A 15,805-nucleotide genomic window follows, 5' to 3' on the forward strand; every position below is an offset into this window, starting at 1 on the left:
GAGGTGAGTGGAGCAGGTACTAATTAGCCAAGCTCTGGTTTGCCAGTACCAGGGCCCTGAGTGGCTTTTTACGGCCCTGGACCCAGGAGCAGCAGCAACGCGTTCTCAGGAGTTATGAATCATCTGGCAGTCTCATGAATTCAGGGGATGCCAGGAGAATGCTTCCAGCCTGAATGTGTACTGCTAACTGCAAAGGTTAGGAGGAGAAACAATGGTTTAGGGCTGGTATTCATGGTTTGGCTCGGGCCCCTTACTTTGACTGAAGAGATTTTTTATTCTAAGATGTTTTTATTGAGGCTCAATGACTAAGAACAGCAGCAACTGCTGCACTGGAAAAGAACAGTATCTATATCAGAAATAATGAGATAAGCACAATTGCATGACACCGGTTGCTATAACCACATAGAGGTATAAATAAGAGCGACAAATATATAAAAAGAAACAGAAAATCAGTATTTAACTATTTTCTATGTATCTTAATCCCCTGTCAACCTTCCACATTCATAAGTGAAGGGAAATCTTAATGCTAAAGCATACAATAACATTCTACAGAACAGTCTGATTCCAACTTAGTAACAACAGTTTGGTGAAGGCCCTATCCTGTTTCCGCATGACAATGTCTGGTGCACCAACTTAGGTCCATCAAGAATAGTTTGAGTTAGGTAAGGAAGAGCTTGACTGGCTACCTTGCGCAGATCCCTCACTTTAACCTACAGGTGAACACAAAAAGTCAGTGGCTGAATGGATGAGAACCTTTGCAGTAGGGTGGCCAACCCCGGTATCGGGATCAGTGGGATCCCGGGATTTGAGGCCAAAAATGGTGGGATTTGAACCCTGGGATTGGAGCCTCCAATCCCAGGATTCACGGGATTAAACTGCGCATGCGCATCATTGTGTTTTTTGTTTTTTTGTACATGCAGCGCTGCTGAGCACTAGCGCTTGGCTCAGCCTCAGACGCTGCCCGGCCCCGGCTGCCCGGCTGTGCGCGGCATGACGTCAGTAAGGTCACACTGTGCAACAGCACACCTTCCCTCCGGCGGCCAGCTGCATCTACTCTTCAGCGTAGCTGCCCTCCAGCTCGCCTGTTGTCATTTTAAATAGAGGAGGCTGGCCCCGGCCGCCCAGCTGTGCATGGCGTGACCTCAGCGAGGTCATGCTGTGCATCCGCACACCTTCCCTCCGGGGGCCCACCGCATCTGCTCTTCAGCGTGGCTGCCATTCCAGACTTCGTTTTACATGGAGGAGGATGCTGCCAGACTGTGCTCCTGCCTGCCTTTGGACCGCTTTACTGCACAGTGAGTATGTTATTTTTTATTTTTTGTATCTGAATTTGAAATGGGTGGGTATGGGGTGGGAGGAAAATTGAATCACAGTTCAATCCCAGGATCCCAGGAATCCTGGGATTGAGCATTTTTCAATCCCAATTCCCGGGATTGAAGAAATGCCCCGAGATTAACCTCCCTACTCTGCAGTCATGTTCCAAAATCTAATGGAATAGCTTTCTGGAACAGTGGAGGCTGTCACAATGGGAAAGGGGGACCTGACTCCACATCAATATACAGATGTGTCCTCTTACATCCTTGCAGCAGTCACGCTAAACAGCCCTTGAAGTGGCGCCATGATGTGGTGGTTCTCGGTAGCTTTTCTGTGATTTATTTTTTCCACGAAAAAATAATATGCAGCATGCCTATATTCTGTGTGTAATTGCGGCTGCATCTGCATCCAAAATGCCACATTACAGTGTTTTCCAGGAGAACACTAGTATAGCATTTTGTATGCGACTATTACAATTTATAGATCCCCAAGATGCAGGGGCATAGCCAGAACTTTGTGGGCCCCAAAGCAACATTTTGAAGGGGCACACGTCCCAATGCTTCTAGAGAGACACTAGAAGCATTGGGACATGTGCACCTTCAAAATGTTAATGTTATGTCCTATAATAGTGCCCTAGTTAATTTCCTGAACCATAGTAGAGCCTTTTTCAATGTTATGCCCCATAGTAGTGCCCTAGTTTCTTTCATGAATCGCAGTAGTGCTAAAGTTCACCCAATGTCACATTTCAGAACTGCAAGTACACATTATGCTGCACAGTACCCCCAATTCACATTATGCTATATTGTGCCTCATTATATATAGTGCCCTCCATTCATATTGTGCCTCATTGCAGTGCCCCGGTTCATATTATATAACATTAAATTGCCCTCCAGTTCATTTTATACCACACTGCAATGAGCAGGTCCAGGGGCATACCTAGATATATTGCAGGCCCCAAGGAAAAAGTTTTAAAGGACCCCTATGTACCACCCAATGGCAAAAATTTATATAAGACATGTAACTTTGAGAGGGAAGGTGGGTCCCTCTCAGATCTGGGCCCCATAGCAGCTGCACTGCCTGCACCTATGGTAGCTACGCCCTTGCCAAGACGTATTAGAATACACAGGCAGGGACAGGGGCTGCGAAAGCAATTACTTGACTTCTCCTTCAGGAAAAAGGCTCCGTTACGCACAGTCTGCTGACCATGGGGGTAATTCCAAGTTGATCGCAGCAGGAAATTTTTTAGCAGTTGGGAAAAACCACGTGCACTGAAGGGGAGGCAGATATAACATGTGCAGAGAGAGTTAGATTTGGGTGGGTTATTTTATTTCTGTATAGGGTAAATACTGGCTGCTTTATTTTTACACTGCAAATTAGATTCCAGATTGAACACATCACACCCAAATCTAACTCTCTCTGCACATGTTAAATCTGCCTCCCCTGCAGTGTACATGGTTTTGCCCAACTGCTAACAAAAATCCTGCTGCGATCAACTTGGAATTACCCACCATGTACGCACGAGTAGAGTGTCAGAGAGGGATTCTACAGATCCCTCTCGGATACAATTTGTGGAAAGTAGCCCAAACTGGAGATAGCATTAGCTACTGTGCCAAGCTCCAGAATGCTTCACATTCCAGAGCATGGTAAATTCAGCAAATAAGCAGCCCCCAAAAGTTTCTATGGAGGCTGCTTTTGCAGGGTCTGCTGTGCTCCGGTTTAGATACATTCAGGGGATACTTTTTTTTTATAACTTTTTTTATTGAAGCATCAAAGTCAGACAATGATAACATCCTAGTTTAGTCAAAACAATACACAAGCAGATAAATCTGAGTCCATAATAATGTCATTCAGGGGATACTTAACATTTGCGGGTACCCCCTGAAAAACATGTGTTTTCTGGGGGAAAACCCAACAATATTAATTGACAAATAGGTCCTAATATGTTTAATAAGCACATGTGGATATGACGTTAGGGTGTCCACATACTTTTGGCCATGTAAAGTACATCAGGCATTGATGGCATGGTGGAACAGTGAACAACATTGCTGCCTCATAGTACTAGATTTAATTCCAACCAGGCAATGCTGTTACTGGATTGTACAGACCTCTATAATTCTCTGTCCTACTGCTGCAAAACACTTTTGAGTACAGTCTGCAACTCATAAGGCAACTTATGGTTTCCTACAAGGGAAGCAGGTTTGTCTTCTAAAAAAATACTATTATTTTTTTTATATGTCTGCTATGCCCATCACAGAAACAAATAAGACCCCGTTTCCACTGCTTTGAAAAACCCGGGCTTTTGCACATGAACGCGCATCAATCCGGGCTTTTGCTTAGTGGAAATGAGTCCGTAAAAAATCTGGGTCCAGGTTAAAGGGCAATGTAAACGGGTTACCCATGTCAACCGACCCTAGAGCCTATAATTCACAAACCACAGTGTCCCACATGCGGTTGGGTGGTTGGGGGACACGGCGCATGCTGTCAGCGCTGCTGTCTGCCCTGCTATGTAGACATCTGCGCCGGCAGGATAAAGGTGTGTGACAGAGGCTGGGGGCAGCCCATTAGCTTCCAGAAGGCTCTGCTTGCCCCCAGCGTGAAGTGGGTAACTTCCATTAGAGGGTGTGGCCTAAGTATTGAGGCCACACCCCTGTAGTCCCAATGTGATGGTTTTCCTGGCGCTTAGAGATGTCATCTCCAAGGACCGGCCAAAAGACACTGCACTTGTGTGCAGTGTAAATGGCGCCGACCAGGAATTTCCTGGGTCAGTGCCAGTGGCGGAACTACCGCCAGTGCAAGCATTGCCTTTCACTGGGGCCCGCCACTGTCTAGGGGCCCAAAGCAGCGCGGCATGTAATGAGTTAAACTGACTCATTACATGCCACTGTGTGCTGCGGGCAACCGCCGCCCGCAGCACACAGCCGCCGCCGAGGACAGGAGAGGACCAGTGGCTATGGGGTGAAGGAGGAGGAGGGAGGTGGAGGAGGGAGCCACAGCAGCGCACTGTAATTAGTGGAGGTGCTGCTGCTGCTGCTGTCCCTTTCCTTCCCCATAGGCTGTCCTCCGCCGCTGTGAATGCTGGGAAGCGCATCCCAGCATTCACAGCGGCGAAGGACAGCCAATGGGGAAGGAAAGGGACAGCAGCAGCAGCGCCTCCACCAATTACACAGCGCTGCTGCGGCTCCCTCCTCCACCTCCCTCCTCCTCCTTCTCTCCTACCCGGGATCTCTGCCATAAGCTGCACGAGGAGCCTGAGCCAGCGGAGACAGTAAGTATAATTCTCTTTCTTTCTTTCTTTCTTTCTTTCTTTCTTTCTTTCTTTCTTTCTTTCTATTCTGTCTGCCTTAATGTGTAAAAAGGGGGACGCTGTCTGCCGTTGTGTAAAAAGGGGATGCTGTCTGCCGTTGTGTGTAAAAAGGGGACTCTGCCATTATGTGTAAAAAGGGGGACGCTGTCTGCTGTAATGTGTAAAAAGGGGACGCTGTCTGCCATAATGCGTAAAAAGGGGGACGATGTCTGCCGTTATGTGTAAAAAAGGGGACGCTGTCTGCTGTAATGGGTAAAAAGGGAACGCTGTCTGCCGTAATGTGTAAAAAGGGGACGCTGTCTGCCGTAATGTGTAAAAAGGGGATGCTGTCTGCCGTAAGGTGTAAAAAGGGGAATCTGTCCGCCGTAAGGTGTAAAAGGGGCTCTACCTGGTGTAGTGGTGCTACTGTGTGGCGTCATTTGAATAATGGAGACTACTGTGCACCGTTTTATGAATTGGTACTATTTTGTGGCCACACCCTTCCCCACGAAGCCACGCCCCTGTTTCTTGCACACAGTTACGTCACTGTTGCTAGATATCCATTTCTCTGGCCCTGAGCAGGTCCCCCTCACCAGATCCTCTCCAGGGGTGAGGGGGTGGACTTGAATGGGATGAGATGGGAGGGGCCCAAAGCATTTTGTCACACCTGGGCCCACTGCTCACTAGTTTCGCCACTGGTCAGTGTTGCAGTGGGAAAGGGGTAAAGTGCCAAGTCTGACCCGGCTAGGAACCACATTCCATATTCCTAGTCAGACTCAGGATTTTGGTGGAAAAGGGGTATAAGTTAGATACATATAAATAATATGTAACATACAGTATATACAAATTTGGGGATTTCCACCTCTCACTGTACCTGCCACAGTTAATACCTGCAATGCATTCTATGGTATACAGCATTGCTTGACTGAATATGAAGAATCAAAGGATAAATATTGCAGCATATGATATCACAGAAGTATTGTCTTGCCCAATATGCACAGTACATTATCTTGGCTAACAGGTATGCAGCTATGTACACAGGGAACACGTGTCCTTTTGTTTTCAGATCTCGCTTTCCACAGGTGGAAAGAGAACATACCATAACAAACCACAATAATTCCAAACCTTCATTCCAAATTATTCACCAGAAATGTAACAATTCTGTCTTTTTTGTTGTGCTATATCCCTGACATATATATAGTATGTCAGCTTTCAATCCACTAAACCAGCAGTGAAAGTTTGGGGTGTGACTAAAACGTAATGGCAATGCAAAGATAAGATGCAGATTACAGAAGATAAGTTCCTCGGGACGGAAAAGGTTTTTTAATGTGTAATTACGTGTGTGCATAACATGAATGCAAGGACTTTAGTACTGGCTTTATCTTATATGACAAAGCATACCAATCCCTTTAAAATGCTATTAAAGAAAGAGAAATGGTCATCTTAACTGTAGGTAGGTGATATATTGCTAGAACAATGCTCAAAGTTCATGCATTCCAGGCTAATTTATAGCACAGTCAAGGGGTCTATCCGTCCATGTATAGTTTTACAAGACTGGAGGAAATCCACCATCTCCAGGGTAGAGAATAAAGAATAGGGCTGTGGGCATTCTGACCTGTCTCCTGTGAGATTTATAGGCACAGAGGGTTAGGAAGATACACAATGTGCTGGCTAAAGGCAAGTCTGCAGTTTTCTTCCTGAACAACTTCAGCCTTAGTACAGTAGGTGAATCAGCGCTTACAATATCCCAGGGCTTACTATAATGATCTAAAATCACACACTATGCATGATGCAAGCTACTGCTGCTGCAAATACATATAAATAAGGTAAGACCATCCCCAAAGCAAAATAGACAAAAAAGATTATTTCATTTCCTTTGTTGCTATAATGACCCTAAGAGTTAGATATATTATGTCGACATCCAAAATGTCAACATGGTCATAAAGTGGATAGTGAACATGTCAACGTGTTCATCATGTAAAGATTCAGGATGTTGACACAGATGGCCAAAATGTCAACAATGTTTAAGGTAAGCATTGCCCTAAGCCTAACTCTAACATTCTGTTCATGTAGACATTTTCCAGGTGTCGACATTCATGATGTCGGCAACATTACTATTTACATACTGCCTGGGAATCAGGAAGTACAGACCCCTACAATGAGTTAGTTGTTATACATTAGTTCACATGATATGCGGTTAAAATATCTCCCGTCAGGATCCCAGCTGTCTCAATACGACACTGGGATCTCGACAGGGGTACTATAATGCCGCCGGAATACCAGCGAAGTAGGTGATTCCCACATGTGACAGGTGCATTATACAATAGAAAGTCAGCGTTTGTAACCTGTACAGTGAGAAAAGAAGGAATCACAGACACCTTGCCCTGAAGGAGTTTAGTAGAAATTCCAGTTTACATTTCTCACTCTAATGCTCCCTGGTGATGTGACAACAGTGACATGCAAGATAACACTGTAAATACATAACAGCCACCACAAATGGGTTGCAGCATTAAACACCTACAGTATAAAATCACTATATTAAACACCACAGGGGAACAGGTGGAAACATATTGGTGTTTAATAAACTCTTGGGGTTAGGTTACCAAACTCATACATACATTGTGCAGCAGCACTGTTGCATTAAGGAACACATAAAAGTTACAGATGTCACATAAGTGCAAGCTACATCAATATGAGGCTAAACAATGTTCGGTCTCCATTGCATGATGTCTCATACCTGTCTCTGTCTGTCCCGGGGAGCAGGTGCAGGTGCAGCGCCGCCTGAGTCACTGGCAGAACTGACACAGTCACTGCGCTCAGCCTTGGCAGGCACTCACTGACACACCCGCACTGGAGTACACGGATCAGGAGCCTGGTACTGAGCAAGACCCGGACACTGGATTCCTACCACACAGCTCACATTCTGCTGGAAAGGAATATTAGGTCATTATAGTAACTACTTGCAGTTCAAGATATCGACTGTCACGACTTGCCTAACAGGTTATATTAGCTCATTATAAATATAAAGTAGCAAAGCACATTCAGTTAATGTTTTGTATTTTTATGAGTAAAAAGCTGTTATAATATTCAACAAAGGCTAGACAAATAATGCTTGCTGAATCTTGGCAAATTAATGTACTGTTTTTCATTAATGAAAATAAATATATTAAAAATATACAATTTAATGTGCATTGCATTGCACCAACAGTACCAAAAAGACACAGAAGTATTAATTACTGTACAGTATAATATGTATTGCAAAAATAGGGTGGAGTGCTGTATGTCCATCACATATTTTGTCTACATAATTAAGTCTAAACCTAGAGCTCATTGGTTTGTGTGCTGCACAACAAACTGCTTTGTGGGGGAAAAATATTGCTGCAGGTGCACAACAGCCATGTTTTATAAGAAAGCCCCTATCTGTGGAATAGCACTTAGGGAGAGAGTCAGAATTGCAGGAACCTACAGTATCTTTTTAAATATGCCTGTTTACTTAGAAAAAAAGCAAATCATTTAAGACACCAGTTTTAAAACGTTTTAGTGGTGTTGCACAACTGCCACATTATGTCTTCTGTGATACACTACAGTAATGTCTTAGTATTGTTAATAAATAAACCAGAATATGTCCAGTTACGTATGAATGTTTGAAAACCAGATTTAATTCCATCAATTTAGTTTGACTTATAAATAAAATATAGTTCTGAAATAAACACAAATGCTTATCTTCAACTTATTGAGATCATTTCAATTAGGGGAGATGTTCTCACCCTTGCAAGTAAGTCCAGCTATATGTCACACTGATGGTGGCGTCGGATTCATGCAATTTTGTTCATAGCGCTGCAAACAAAAATCAGGAAGTCCAGGGTGAGATTGGGCTGTGAAAGAGGCGAGTTATGCTGCTGTTGCCTGCATTTATACGCTGTTGTAACGGCAACTTGCCCTTTTCACCCCTAATTGAATTGACCCCATTGTGAGTCCACAATGCTAAAAGGTTAAGCTGTGGTTCTGCTTTCACAAAGAAAGAGAACCTAAGAAGGTGGTAGAAACAAGAGAATCGTCAGGTGGGGTGGAGAAAGGAGATCCGGTCTCTAGGTCGACCACACTTAGGTCGACAACTATTGGTCAACATGCATTAGGTCGACATTGTTTCTAGGCCGACATGGTTACTAGGTCGTCGTGTTCTAGGTCGACATGACAAAAGGTCGACATGAGTTTTACACAATTTTTTTCATTTTTTTTTACTTTTTCATACGAAGCGAGCCATGCAAGGGAACACGGTGCACTAAATGGGGTTCCTGGTCACTCTACGAAGAAAATGACACACACAAAAAACAAAACCTCATGTCGACCTTTTGTCATGTCAACCTTGCTTATGTTGACCTAATGCTTGTGTCAACATATTTTAGGTGTCGACTTAGTTACTGACAACCAATAGTGGTTGACCTAGACACTGTCGACCTAAGTGTGGTCGGCCCTATGAACCACACCTGAAGAAAGAGAGAGAGAACTGTTATGGGGAGGGAGGGAACCAGAAGGTGGAAGAGGAGTTAGAACCAGAGATGAAGAAAAGAGAGCATATGCAGGCCCAATGATTGCGGTAAGCAATACCAGATTCTCTCTGTGGTTCAATGATTGAGCACCCAGATCCACAGACACACACGCATACAGCAGACTTGGTAGGAAAATCAACTGCCCCCCGGGCATGTTCAGCAGCTCTGTTCCACCCTTTATACTGCTTGTAATGGCCACTGGCCAGGTAATGGGAAAGGGGAAGGGGGGTCCCGGGCAACTGGAGGGGGTTGAGACAGAGATTTGGAGGTGAGAGAAATAGAATGGAGTTACATAGTTACATAGTTAGTGAGGTTGAAAAGAGGCAAAATGCCCATCGGGTTCAACCTATATTCTGTGTTAAGCTGTGCATATTATAATTCCCTGTTGAAGTAATGGTTTAGTATCAATTGACAACTATGATTTTTACAACTCCCAGATATATAATATCACTATGTTAAGAGCTATAGCCCTGGATACTTTTTCCAGTTAAAAATTTGTCCAATCCGTTTTTAAATGTATTTACAGAGTCCGCCATTATTACCTGTTCCGGCAGGGAGTTCCAAATCTTTATTGCCCTTACCGTGAAGAACCCTTACCTATGTTGTGTACGGAATTTTCTCTCCTCTAGCTTCAGCGAGTGCCCATGTGTCCTATTCAGAGTTCTTTTTATAAACAAATCCCCTGCTAACTCCTTTTAATGACCCTTTACATATTTGAAGATATTAATAATGTCTCCTCTTACACGCCTTTTTTCTAGTATATACATATTTAACCTATTGGTTGGTTTATGCACATTAATAAACAGGATGAAAGACATTTATTGTGATCTTATTTCCATTGCTCTTATCCCAGTAGTGCACCTTTACCTCCCTATTCTTATTGCCGTGGTCTGACATTATCAAGATCTATGTCCTGCACAACTTTTACCGCTTTCACATCGCTAACCTGGTAAGGAACCTGCTTTTGAACACGCTTCCGACCCGGGTCTGAACACGCTATACCACTTTCACATCACATTTTGGAGCCGTGTTATTACCAGGTTATTCCCGGATTGGTTCTTTTCACACTGAACCCGGTTCACCCATTTAAAAAAGTGTGATGTCATTTTAAATAGAGATGTGCACCTGACATTTTTCGGGTTTTGTGTCTTGGTTTTGGATTCGGTTTCGCGGCCGTGTTTTGGATTCGGATGCGTTTTGGCAAAACCTCCCTGAAAATGTTTTGTCGGATTCGGGTGTGTTTTGGATTCGGGTGTTTTTTTTAAAAAAACCCTCAAAAACAGCTTAAATCATAGAATTTTGGGGTAATTTTGATCCTATAGTATTATTAACCTCAATAACCACAATTTTCACTCATTTCCAGTCTATTCTGAACACCTCACACCTCACAATACTATTTTTAGTCCTAAAATTTGCACCGAGGTCGCTGGATGACTAAGCAAAGCGACCCAAGAGGGCGGCCCAAACACCTGGCCCATCTAGGAGTGGCACTGCAGTGTCAGACAGGATGGCACTTAAAAAAATTGGCCCCAAACAGCACATGATGCAAAGAAAAGAGAAAAAGAAGTGCACTGTGGTCGCTGGACGGCTAAGCTAAGCGACACAAACACCTCAATATCACAGGAATTATTCGTTCTAATCAATGGTATTATTGGTCCAAATCACTGTAAGAAAATGACAAAATCGCTGGAATTATTCGTTCTAATCAATGGTGTTATTGGTCCAAATCACTGGAAGAAAATGACAAAATCACTGGAATTATTCGTTCTAATCAATGGTATTATTGGTCCAAATCACTGGAAAAAAATGGAATGGATGGATACTTGCAGTGACACAGAGCTGCAAGATACAGCAATGGCCTACTGTACATAACTATATACTGTTGGGTCACCAACATGCTGCACTGTAATATTATATATATACTGCTCACAAAAATGCCGCACAGATATGGAATGGATACTTGCAGTGACACAGAGCTGCAAGATACAGCAATGGCCTACTGTACAACTATATACTGTTAGTCACCAAAATGCTGCACTGTAATACTATACATACTGCTCACAAAAATGCCGCACATATATGGAATGGATACTTGCAGTGATACAGAGCTGCAAGATACAGCAATGGCCTACTGTACAACTATATACTGTTAGTCACCAAAATGCTGCACTGTAATACTATATATACTGCTCACAAAAATGCTGCACAGATATGGAATGGATACTTGCAGTGACACAGAGCTGCAAGATACAGCAATGGCCTACTGGATAACTATATACTGTTAGTCATCAAAATGCTGCACTGTAATACTATATATATACTGCTCACAAAAATGCCGCACAGATATGGAATGGATACTTGCAGTGACACAGAGCTGCAAGATACAGCAATGGCCTACTGTACTGTACTACTATAATTATTATTATATAGATGACAGATATAAAGTTACATTGTGGGGGAATCCAGTATACGTTCTGTCACCAGGTACTAGTGAATGACCACATCATTTATATAGGTGACAGATATAACGTTACATTGTGGGGTAATCCAGTATACGTTCTGTCACCAGGTACCAGTGAATGACCAAATCATGTATATAGGTGACAGATATAAAGTTACATTGTGGGGGAATCCAGTATACGTTCTGTCACCAGGTACCAGTGAATGACCACATCATGTCTATAGGTGACAGATATAAAGTTACATTGTGGGGGAATCCAGTATACGTTCTGTCACCAGGTACCAGTAAATGACCACATCATGTGTATAGGTGACAGGTATTAAGTTACATTGTGAGGGAATCCAGTATACGTTCTGTCACCAGGTACCAGTGAATGACCACATCATGTATATAGGTGACAGATATAAAGTTACATTGTGGGGGAATCCAGTATACGTTCTGTCACCAGGTACTAGTGAATGACCACATCATTTATATAGGTGACAGATATAACGTTACATTGTGGGGGAATCCAGTATACGTTCTGTCACCAGGTATCAGTGAATGACCACATCATGTATATAGGTGACAGATATAAAGTTACATTGTGGGGGAATCCAGTATACGTTCTGTCACCACCAGGTACCAGTGAATGGCCAAATCATGTATATACTTATACTGGTGGTCCCCAGTCCCCACAATGCAGCACACTGATCAGATATTTTCAGCACACTGAGCACAGATATGGAGCGTTTTCAGGCAGAGAACGTAGATATTTTCAGCATACTGAGCACAGATTATTTGCAGCACACTGAGCACAGATATTTGCAGCACACTGAGCACAGATTACGGAGCTTTTCAGGGAGAGAACGCTGCCACGTCCTCTCCGTTCAATCTCCAATGCATGAGTAAAAATGGTGGCGACGCGCGGCTCCTTACATAGAATACGAATCTCGCGAGAATCCGACAGCGGGATGATGACGTTCGGGCGCGTTCTGGTTAACCGAGCAAGGCAAGGCGGGAAGATCAGAGGCTGTCTCGGAACCGTGTAAAATGGGTGAAGTTCGGGGGGGGGGGGGAGGGGGTTCGGGTCCCGAGGAACCGAACCCGCTCATCTCTAATTTTAAATGGACTTTTCTGTCTCACATTGATGAGGTTTCAAAGGTATTAAAAGGAGGGGCTGGGCAGTGCCAGATTAAGGTCCATATGGGCCTGGAGCTGAAAATCAGGAAAGGCCTATTGCATGCCGCAATGTGACTAGCGCTGTGGCAGTATGACTAGTGATGTGGAGGTGTCGTCTACGTAGGGGGTGTGGCCTTTTCCATGGGTATCTCGATCCTTCTATTAGCGTTCATCCCTCATACCTATCCGCAGCAGTAAATTAATTAAATTAATAATGCAGAGATCATTGCAGTGACCGCCATATAACTTAGAGAGCATAGCAGTCAATGCCATATAATACAGAGCTCATTACAGTAACTGCTAGATAATACAGAGAACATTACAGTGACATTCAAATTATTCAGAGAGCATCCAAGTGACCTCCATACAATAGAAAGAACATTGTAATGAGTCCCATATAAAATAGAGAACTCCAACTACCACCACAAAATACAGAAGACATCACAGCCACACACTATTGCCTGTGATCTGGAATTAAATAAATCAGACTGCAAGTTTATCTACCGTGTCTATCTATAATAGGAAATTATTGGAATTCACACTTTTTAGCATTGGGCACTGGCAGTGGCTTTGGTCAGACACCTCACTGGAAGAATGCTTGGATAAAGAGAAGGCACACCAGGCACAGTCCCGCCTCCCTTCTCTGGTCTTTACTCCCGCCTCTATCCTCCTGACTCCCTTTATACTGTGTGCTCCAGAGATAGTGGGGGAGATGTATTATTCTGACATGGATCGTGCAGGAATGGGATGCAGTTAAAATGCCGGTTGTTCAGATCCCGGCGTTCAGGATACCGACATTGAAATGCCGACAATGCCGACAGCTGGAATCCCGGCGCACCAGGGCTATTCCCACTGTTGTGTGTCCACGACACCCACAGAGCGGGAACAGATCCTGTGGAGAGCGCAGCACACATCTCCACAGTAATACATGGGGGAGAAGCGGAGTCAGGGTGCATAACATGCCCTGATACCACTTCTCCCTCATAACGACTAATCTTACATCTACTCCAGTGTCAGCACAAACACACCGAGCCTGCACTGTGAAGCAGAGCCAAGGCAGGACCAGCCGCGGTCCACGTCACCTATATGCCGCAGCTCACTCCCAGTCACCCTGTTCTCCATCACCTCGGTGACATGCCCCACCCGTTCCTTACACCCGAGTATGTATGTATATATATACACTGCTCAAAAAAATAAAGGGAACACTAAAATAACACATCCTAGATCTGATTAAATGAAATATTCTTATTAAATACTTTGTTCTTTACATAGTTGAATGTGCTGGCAACAAAATCACACAGAAATTATCAATGGAAATTAAATTTATTAACCCATAGAGGTCTGGATTTGGAGTCACACTCAAAATTAAAGTGGAAAAACACACTACAGGCTGATCCAACTTTGATGTAATGTCCTTAAAACAAGTCAAAATGAGGCTCAGTAGTGTGTGTGGCCTCCACGTGCCTGTATGACCTCCCTACAACCCACAAAAGTGGCTCAGGTAGTGCAGTTCATCCAGGATGACACATCAATGCGAGCTGTGGCAAGAAGGTTTGCTGTGCCTGTCAGCGTAATGTCCAGAGCATGGAGGCGCTACCAGGAGACAGGCCAGTACATCAGGAGACGTGGAGGAGGCTGTAGGAGGGCAACAACCCAGCAGCAGGACCACTACCTCCGCCTTTGTGCAAGGAGGAACAGGAGGAGCACTGCCAGAGCCCTGCAAAATGACCTCCAGCAAGCCACAAATGTGCATGTGTCTACTCAAACGATCAGAAACAGACTCCATGAGGGTGGTATGAGGGCCCAACGTCCGCAGGTGGGGGTTGTGCTTACAGCCCAACACCGTGCAGGACGTTTGGCATTTGCCAGAGAACACCAAGATTGGCAAATTCGCCACTGGCGCCCTGTGCTCTTCACAGATGAAAGCAGGTTCTCACTGAGCACATGTGACTGACGTGACAGAGTCTGGAGACGCCAAGGAGAACGTTCTGCTGCCAGCAACATCCTCCAGCATGACCGGTATGCCAGTGGGTCAGTAATGGTGTGGGGTGCCATTTCTTTGGGGGGCCGCACAGCCCTCCATGTGCTCGCCAGAGGTAGCCTGACTGCCATTAGGTACCGAGGTGAAATCCTCAGACCCCATGTGAGACCATATGCTGGTGCGGTTGGCCCTGGGTTCCTCCTAATGCAAGACAATGCTAGACCTCATGTGGCTGGAGTGTGTCAGCAGTTCCTGCAAGATGAAGGCATTGATGCTATGGACTGGCCCGCCCGTTTCCCAGACCTGAATCCAATTGAGCACATCTGGGACATCATGTCTCGCTCCATCCACCAACGCCACGTTGCACCACAGACTGTCCAGGAGTTGGCGGATGCTTTAGTCCAGGTCTGGGAGGAGATCCCTCAGGAGACCATCTGACACCTCATCAGGAGCATGCCCAGGCGTTGTAGGGAGGTCATACAGGCACGAGGAGGCCATACACACTACTGAGCCTCATTTTGACTTGTTTTAAGGACATTACATCAAAGTTGGATCAGCCTGTAGTGTGTTTTTCCACTTTAATTTTGAGTGTGACTCCAAATCCAGACCTCCATGGGTTAATAAATTTGATTTCCATTGATAATTTTTGTGTGATTTTGTTGCCAGCACATTCAACTATGTAAAGAACAAAGTATTTAATAAGAATATTTCATTCATTCAGATCTAGGATGTGTTATTTTAGTGTTCCCTTTATTTTTTTGAGCAGTGTATATATATATCTATATATCTATATCTATATATATATCTATATGTATATATATCTATATATATATATATATATATTAAAAACATATGAGAAATACAGCATAAATATAAATACATTAATCTACCCTCCAGACGCCACATATTATAATGACAAAAAAACCCGACTAGAATTCTGATTATTTACCTCAGTTTCAACTCTATCAGGTGACAGGTCTCAGTCAGTAAGAAGGTACTCTGCCTCTGTGCTGGGTGCAGTGGTGTGTAACATCACACAGCGCAGAGGAGGTGCC

At 44.1% G+C, this 15,805-nt stretch overlaps 1 protein-coding gene across 1 annotated transcript in view; it reads right to left on the minus strand.

The window, feature by feature from the left end:
• LOC134948964 (synaptotagmin-like protein 4) overlaps window positions 1-7,435 on the minus strand; it is a 354,237-nt gene extending 346,802 nt beyond the window's left edge. Inside the window, exon 1 of the mRNA XM_063937274.1 lies at window positions 7,335-7,435. The gene's annotated coding sequence lies outside the window, so the exon portion shown is untranslated. The remainder of the gene's footprint in view (window positions 1-7,334) is intronic.
• Between the last annotated feature and the right edge of the window lie 8,370 nt (window positions 7,436-15,805).

The sequence above is a fragment of the Pseudophryne corroboree genome, chromosome 8 (genome assembly GCF_028390025.1).
Source record: "Pseudophryne corroboree isolate aPseCor3 chromosome 8, aPseCor3.hap2, whole genome shotgun sequence".
Classification (NCBI taxonomy): domain Eukaryota; kingdom Metazoa; phylum Chordata; class Amphibia; order Anura; family Myobatrachidae; genus Pseudophryne; species Pseudophryne corroboree.